The sequence below is a fragment of the Cebidichthys violaceus genome, unplaced genomic scaffold (genome assembly GCF_023349555.1).
Source record: "Cebidichthys violaceus isolate CVI_PGR_0920_01 unplaced genomic scaffold, fCebVio1.0.p SCAF_1, whole genome shotgun sequence".
Lineage (NCBI taxonomy): Eukaryota > Metazoa > Chordata > Actinopteri > Perciformes > Stichaeidae > Cebidichthys > Cebidichthys violaceus.
In genome coordinates this window covers 8,909,218-8,917,534 of record NW_027176262.1, presented here as the reverse complement: position 1 = coordinate 8,917,534, position 8,317 = coordinate 8,909,218, and positions in this window count along the sequence as shown.

The window sequence follows — 8,317 nt, the reverse complement described above, 5'->3', positions numbered from 1 at the left end:
CATGCCTGTTGGAGAATGTTGTCCTCAGTCAAGATACCTTTGATAATATCATTTTTTTTCTTCAATTATTTTAAATACATTAGGGTAATTACAGAGGCCTAGATACAAAAGTCGGCCATACTTGTCAATTCAATTAAACAGGGAAGTCACAAACATTTCACATTAAGGGATATATGTGTATAGTGCACCTGCAATCGCTGCTACACTATGAATCTTTTTTTAAAAAGGACTTGCCGTCAAAATAAAACTTAGGCTTGTGGATAATGAACTCAAAAGGTCATGTTTGACATGAGGTACACCAAGTTAAATTGCACATTTTGGGTAAAGGGGGACCATAGAGACAGAAATACATTTGACCCTTATTGCAATTGCTGCAATTCTAAATAATCACCAGTAGAGGTCAACAAACGTTAACAATTGTTTTTTGAGGTTTTTTTACCAGCTTTTCATAACATGCTAAAAGTGCCCTCAGAAACGACCAGGCACATTTTGTCCAAAAAAGAGCAGATTATATGTTGATATATCAAAGTATTTTGATTTTATAAATACTCTGATTCCTTTAAAATCATGTCATGTGTTTTATGTTCTCTTGCTTTTCAGTTGTTCTGATTAGACCTCTGCTCAGGTTAAAAATGGGCGGAGCTACGGTGTAAAATAATGTGCCTCCATGTACTAATAAGAATGATCAAAGCGTAATTCGTCCTACCTTAACAGATGCACTAGAGCTGTTAATCAAGCTTAGTTTCAAACTACCGGTTTGTGCACACCCTAACCCTAAGCCTGAGAAGAGGCCGATCCAGGGATTTAAAGTCATTTAAATCACCTGTGTGAGTGTTTTCTGGGTGTGCATATGCTTTCAAATCTGTATTTTGGCAGTGAATCACAATCACAAAGAAAACATAAAGTAGTTTACAACTCTCTGTTAATTCAATTATAATACCGGTAAGTAATGCTAATATTAAACATATCCATAAACCCGTCGGTGATGAAGGTCACATGTTTTTACTGTAGAATATCTTTGTTTTTAAACTCAAATACCATTTGAAACTTCTTTTATGAAACTTTGATCATTTTATTCTTCTAGCTGCAGTTTTGTTAAAATCACTTAAACTTAAACTGATTTCAGGACTTCTTCTTTATAGTCACCATCATGAAATACAATTGTATTGATCTCATCTCATCTCATCTCATCTTCGACCGCTTATCCGGGATCGGGTCGCGGGGGCAACAGCTCCAGCAGGGGACCCCAAACTTCCCTTTCCCGGGCCACATCCATGATGCGTATTCATGCGATATATAATTAATTAGAGAGCTAGAAACATAGAACATTGATTTGATTTTTTATTTGATTTTGTTGATTGAAAGGACTCAGGTGCTCAGGCAGGAAACTGAAGGTTGCTGCAGCTCAACGGCGTGGTGTCCCGTGGATCGACACCGGAGGGCAGGCAGCGACCTCTAGTTCCCGCCGCTGGGCCAGCATCCTGTTCCCCATCCTGAGCCCCGACTCCGAGAGTCCGAGTCTGGTCCGCCTGAGCACCTGTGTCCGGAGCAAGTTTGGCAGTCCGCCGGAGCACCGGTGTCTGGAGCCCTTCTGCCCTCCGGTGTCGATCCACGGGACACCACGAATTCGAGCCGCAGTAACCTCCAGTTCCCGCCGCTGGGCCAGCATCCTGTTCCCTGGAGCCCCAACTTTGAAAGTCTGAGTCTGGTCCGCCTGAGCACCTGTGTCCGGAGCAGGTTCGGCAGTCCGCCGGACAGGATGCTGGTGATGTCACGTGGATCGACACCGGAGGGCAGAAGGGCTCTGGACAGAGGTGCTCAGAAGGACGGCTTGCATCTGGCAGTCCTGCGGCCGCGGCGGCGATGGTGGCGATGGTCCATCTGTCTCCAATCTCTCTCTTGAGTCTTTAAAAAGACTGTTGTTGTCTGTTAAAGATGTGTCTTGCGGCGGCCGGTCACTCCGAGCCCGGAGTGGACAGCGGCGGCGGCTGCGGTGGTGGCGATGGTCTGGCTTGTGTCTGGCAGTCCTGCAGCGAAGGCTTATTAGCATTTAGCTTATTCTTTAGACTAAACAAAACTGGGCATCGTTTAATAAGAGGCACAGTTACTCAATATCTTCAATACGATTCGGAAACACAATTCATCAATTATCAAACTCAGGCTGATGCATTATCAACTCAAGTATGATAAGATGAACAGTTATTCTCTTTTGCCTTTATAATCACAGAGGAATGCAAGAGAAAGAAATATAGCATCCTAGTTAGTTCACAAAATTCCGCAGAATTATGAAATTTCTGTGAGGCTAACAATTAAAAGTAATACAAGTAATATGCATAAAATGATTAGCATTTAGCTTAAGAGTTATATTTCTCACCAACCTTGTTGTGACTAGTTTTTTAAGGAAGTACTCACTCATTCTTTAAACATCACTGGGATCAAAATAAAATCTTCCACAAAGTATTATGCATAAAATGATTAGCATTTAGCTAGTTCTATTTCTGAGCATATTCTAAATGTTAAAGCTACTTTAACCCTCTGAACCCCAAGTAGTTTTGGGGCGTTTTTTGCTCCCGTCACATTTTACTCTGTGGCCTCGTTTTTACTGCACAATCATGGCTAGAAGTTGAGAGAACTCAAACATGTCTTGTGATGCACTTAAAGTCACCAGGAGGTCTTTGCTGGTGAGCCGATGGAATTCTTCAGATATCTTAACAGAATAACAAAACAATGAAATACCATGTGTACATACAATTACTGGGTAGCAGTCTTGTTCAAAGTATGCACCATTTTAAAGGGATATTTCAGATTGTTTGAAGTGTGTTTGTATGAGGTTCTTCTCCATAGTCAGTGTGCTGCTGTGGATGTATTTTAGACACCTAAAGAAAATGTTAATCAGTTTAAGTGTACGCTATGTTAAGAATATTTCCGGCTCTTTATCCTGCTGTCAGACAGACCTCACTGTAGGGGAAATTAAGCCTTTATCAATGCTCTACTCAAAGCTAATTCTACTAATAACCACTAATAATGATTTCTTTAGATGTCTAAAATAAGTTTTGCTGCTGCCCTGTCCACAGCATTACATTGCATTTCTGTCTATACACTGAACTAGCATATATTTGCTTACAGAAAATTGTTTGCAAATATATATCATTTAGTTCCAGCAAGAAAGTTTCATAATGTATTGGCATTTGAAAACATGAATCTTAAGGATCGACAATTCAATACAAATTTGACCATGACATGATGATAAAGTGTAGACCACCACACTCCTGCCCAATTACACACACCACAATAAGCATTATAAGACAATAAATGAGGACAGCCTCACCTCCTCAATGGAAAAAAGTGCAGGCCACCTCTCCTGGACTTCTGATACCATAGGCTGCCCCTCTACTACCTCTCTCCGTCTGAGGGAAAAGGTCAGCTCCATCTTGTGCCGGATCAATGTGATGTTCTTCTTTTTCTTCTTCATTTCGTCGAACCATGAAACAAAAGAGACACATATAGGACATATTCAGTTTTTCAAACAGCATTTAAGCTGCAGACCTTGTAATTTGCAAATATATGATAACTACCATGATACAACTTTATCTCATCAATATGAGACATACATGTATCCCACTGAAGCCATAACTACCCCGTCCATGAGACTGAATAGATAATGGCCAGGTTGAATCTGTCATACAAGGGGAAGAGGACGTGCAAAATAGCAAACTGAAAACTTAACAGTAAAACATGTGCCTGCTAGAAAGGATGGCACTGCAGTATTGAGTGACAGTGATTTATAATTGTCTTAATGAACACAAAACAAACACAACTAACGGTTCTATGACATTTTATATCATATTAAATCATTTTAAGAAACAAAAAAAAGGTAAGAACATTGTGTTGATAGAGAAAACCTGCCACAAGTTGTTCTATTTACATGTTTGGGGATTATAAAAAGAAAGGCAATTCCTTTATAGATGCTTTAGAAAAATCATAATCTTAAAAATCATAATTTGAGTATATATTTTGACAGCCAAATCAAATTGTTTAGGATATTAAACCTGTGTTTCTTAACGTGTATGTTTTCAGAGCTTGTACAAAAGGTAATGTAGTCCATGAATAAGAGATATGAGATTACAGATAATTACAATTCATCCTCTATAGTGGAGGTTGGTTTATGGCTTTTTGCCCCGGTTACACCTACAGTCTATGGGCGTATCTATGAGCTACACTCGTTGTCTTTTTGATTCCTCACAGTTAACTATATTTGTACTACTCTGGTGTTTCAGAGAATAACGCACAGCACATACAGTATAAACGCCTCCGTTCTTGCTCGAAGCTCACACGCGATCTGCGGAGGCTCGCGCTACTGCGGCAAGAGCGAGAATCAACAAAGCTTTACCAGTTCACACGCGCCAAGTCCCCCCCCCCCCCCCCCCCCCCCGCAATACTGACGATAAAGAATGCTTCACATGCCGGCTTTTTTACTCTGAACAAAGTGACGTATAACACAACAGAGTCGGCGCCGCCACCTCCCCCATTTGAACAGACGTTGATTCAACATGTTACTAACGTTACTTCCGCTGCCGCCCAAACGGAATGATATTACCCATCTCATGTCCCCATGTTATACACAAAACATACATAACGTTACATATATTACCGCCGTAAAGAGGCTATGTAAAATGTTATAACTGGCTTGTACGTGAACAGCGCCGGTAAAGACTGGCCTTTGTTAAACAAATACAATTCAAGTGTCCTCTATAGCGCTGGCGCATTGCCGAAGCAGTAAATGCTGCATGTAGTCGTAAACATCACGGTTATACCGGTTAAGCGGGGCTGACACAGCATTCTAACGTTACACAGTTAATAACGTAGCTAACAAAGCTACATGTGGTAGCTAGCTAGTTGAACTCATTGAATTCATCTGTAGGTTGAAATAGGTCAGTGCACATTACTGATAACATTGGTTGTCTAGTAAAAAACACACTTACCTAACTTGGGAAACTTCAGGTCGACAAATAGTTCGATAACGTCCAACTTCGGTCACACGCAGTTAGACTTTCTGTCCACAAGATGTCCGACAACCACGCTCCGCATCGCATATGAATGCATAATAATATCAACCAGTACATCCCAACAGGTAGCCTATTAAAACCTGTTCTGCACGACGCCCCCGAATTCGGGGACTCGAGGGCTCAGACGAGTAGCATATACCGTTGAAAAAAAAATGCATTTATCCAGAGCGAATATAATGCATGTATACATGTTATATATCAGATAAAAAAAAAGTCTGAGCAATACTATCATGTAAGCCATTTTACAAACTCCAAACACAATTCTACACAACTAATATAATCAACTAAAAGATTTACCACAATATCACGTATTTTTCGGTTATCAATTGAAGACACCAGAGATATTGCTGTTATCCATGAGACGCTCAGTTACAATATAGCTTCCCACCACTTGGTGGCGGTAATGCGTCAGTCAGTTGTTTAACAAGCTACAATAAGCAGAAGAAGACACTCAGCTAGCCGCTAGCCTGTAACGAAAGTTATGGAGAAGTATTTAAAATAGTGCTGGACAAGTTAACGTGCTATTATCGCATTAACGCATTAATTAAGTAACGCCGACAATTATTTTATCGCGCATAAAACTACTCTTAACTCTTTATTAGCATAACTTCACATGCACGTTACTGCCCCGGTACAGACTCCCTTCACGTTCCATGCTTCACCTACATTCCCCTGGGTCCTAAGTTCCTCCAGGTACAGCTTGTTATCACCCTCTATGTACCAACGTACATTTATAACAAATACCACACATAGTACAAGGTACTCAGCGTTGCATATGTGTCTGACCAAAAAAAGCAAAAAAGAAATGATTCATTTAAATTATTTTTTAAGATTTTTTAAAGTTGTTTTGTTTGGAATATGTATAATAAGCATATCATTTAGTTATCTTAGCTCCATAGTTATCCTACTGAGAATTTAACAAACATAAAAAAAAACATGACATGTTTGCAGTTTTCAAAGTGTATATTTCAAATTGCATCTATTACACACATGAAAATAAAGTTGTGAACACCGGCTGAATATCTATGATCAGAATCATTTTAACTGTATTTTAACAGCTACTGTGTAAAGAGAATACTGCTGTTAAAAGAACCTGATTTGTTTAAAGTGTGCAAACCAAATGTTATTGCACTTTTGTTCATATAGCAGTACTTTTAAAATTAAAGTGCACAATACACTACTTTTGAATTAATTATTGAACATTGCGCATAACAATGCGTTTAATCGCAGAAAATCATGCGATTATTCGCGATTAAAAATGTTAATCGTTGCCCAGCACTAATTTAAAACAAAAAAATGAAAGTGGTGCCAAACCCCCCTGAAAAATTTACAATCCTGACTTCATTAAGTATGGCTTTGTGAACGGAGGTAACGAGGCAGAGCCGAGAGCCCAGTGTGTGGACTGTTGTGACTGTTGTTATTGTTCATTTGTCACAGATATGAAGAACAACTTCTGGTTCTGCCATGCCAAAATGAAGACTGCTGAAGCATATAATTCACATATTATAAGGCTATATTTTCATTTGCACTTTATTTCAATTCTATTTACAGTTTATTTAATTTGAAACTTATTTTGAATGTATTTTATTACCACATATTTATAAAATTTCCATTTTTTCTCAGTTTTTTTGAGAGTCCCTCCTTTTTTTCTGTAGTAAAACCTAATTATTAGTTATTTTTGTGTTAATAAGCCTGACTTGAGCCTATAAATTTGTTCTTGTATTACCTTGATTTGTTCCATGAATTGTTAGCCTGTTGGGCGTTGTTGTATTTGTATGCAGGTTTACATACACAGGATAAATAAATGTGATGATCACATTGTATCATTTCATTTATTTGACAAGGTTTTTGCTTGTTAAACTGTAAGTGAATTTGATTTTGTTATTGAATACAAATCAAACCAAGAGTGCGATCAATTAGTTAAACCAATACAGTGTCAATATTTGAATGGTACTTGTACTTGAAAAGCTGGGCCCCGAGGTCAAAAAGGTTAAGAACCCCTGCTCTAAACAATATTCACAAGAACAATGTCATCATGTGGCAATTAAGCTGAACAGCTGAAGATGAAGCTGGGCTTTTTTGCTAGCGCACAGCTCTACTTTAAAAAACACAACTACAGTGGCTTCTTTTTGAAGATGTTAGTATGTGAAAAAAAAAGGATTTCAGGATTAAAACATTAATTTTGCCAAAGTGCTTTTCAAACTCTACACATGGTGGCTTTAAATATCCTCTTAAACTGTTCTTTTATCTAAGAACTTGGTTTAACTATTACTAAAAGGCAAGATGTTCACTTACGCCCCATTAACGGGTTCCTTATCTTCCTCAAACAGAACACTGGGTCAAATCACCAACTGCACAGTGCAGAGCGCAGTGAACTCTCTCCTGCAAAATCAGACGGGCTTGGAAAAAGTGGTGTGGATTAGCCTGGAGCGGTCCATCTCTGGCGGCGTCAGTGGAACAGCAGCTTAGATGAGCCCTTAAACAACCACTGTGGGAAGATCATCCCGATAGAAGATGAATTCAGATTGCTGGACAGCGAATGCCATGAGGAGCTACCTTTTATCTGCCATGGGGAACTTGTTTACACCCTTTCTGGCACGAAATTGTTAACAAATTCGTATTTTCTTTTCATTTTCAGATTTAAATGAAAGGCCTTTCCATAAATAAGTCACCACTGGGGACCAATGTGTGAAAACTGTTTATGTTTTCCAGGTTCTCCTTTACGTCCTGCAGATTCTAAATAAAGACTAGATGGGGAATTGGAAACTACAAGTGTCATTTACACTATTCCTTTAGATAATAACTTTCATAGAATATTTTTGGGCTTTTGATTTTTGCATCCCCTTTCAAACAACTGACTGATATGCTTTTCTTCCCTGTAAAACCAATTTTGTAAGTGATGTAATGTAGGTTCATGTTCATTATCGTTAACATTCATCCAATAAAAACACATTATCTCACCCATTTCTCTTCATATTTTGGTTTATACATGCTTAATAATAATGATGCCAAGTGCCAACAACTGATATAACCAGTGTTGAGGATGTCACGTGACTCTAGAAGACAACAGGTAACAAGGAAATAATGACCACTTACAAACTCCATTGTTAGTCGGAGTGCAGGACTGCAATGTAAATTAAGCAAGAAATAAATTGAGAAAAGTAAGAAACAAATCCATCAGGAGGTGAGTAAGTGTTCACAATATATCCCCACACACACACACACACACACACACACACACACGTTTTGTC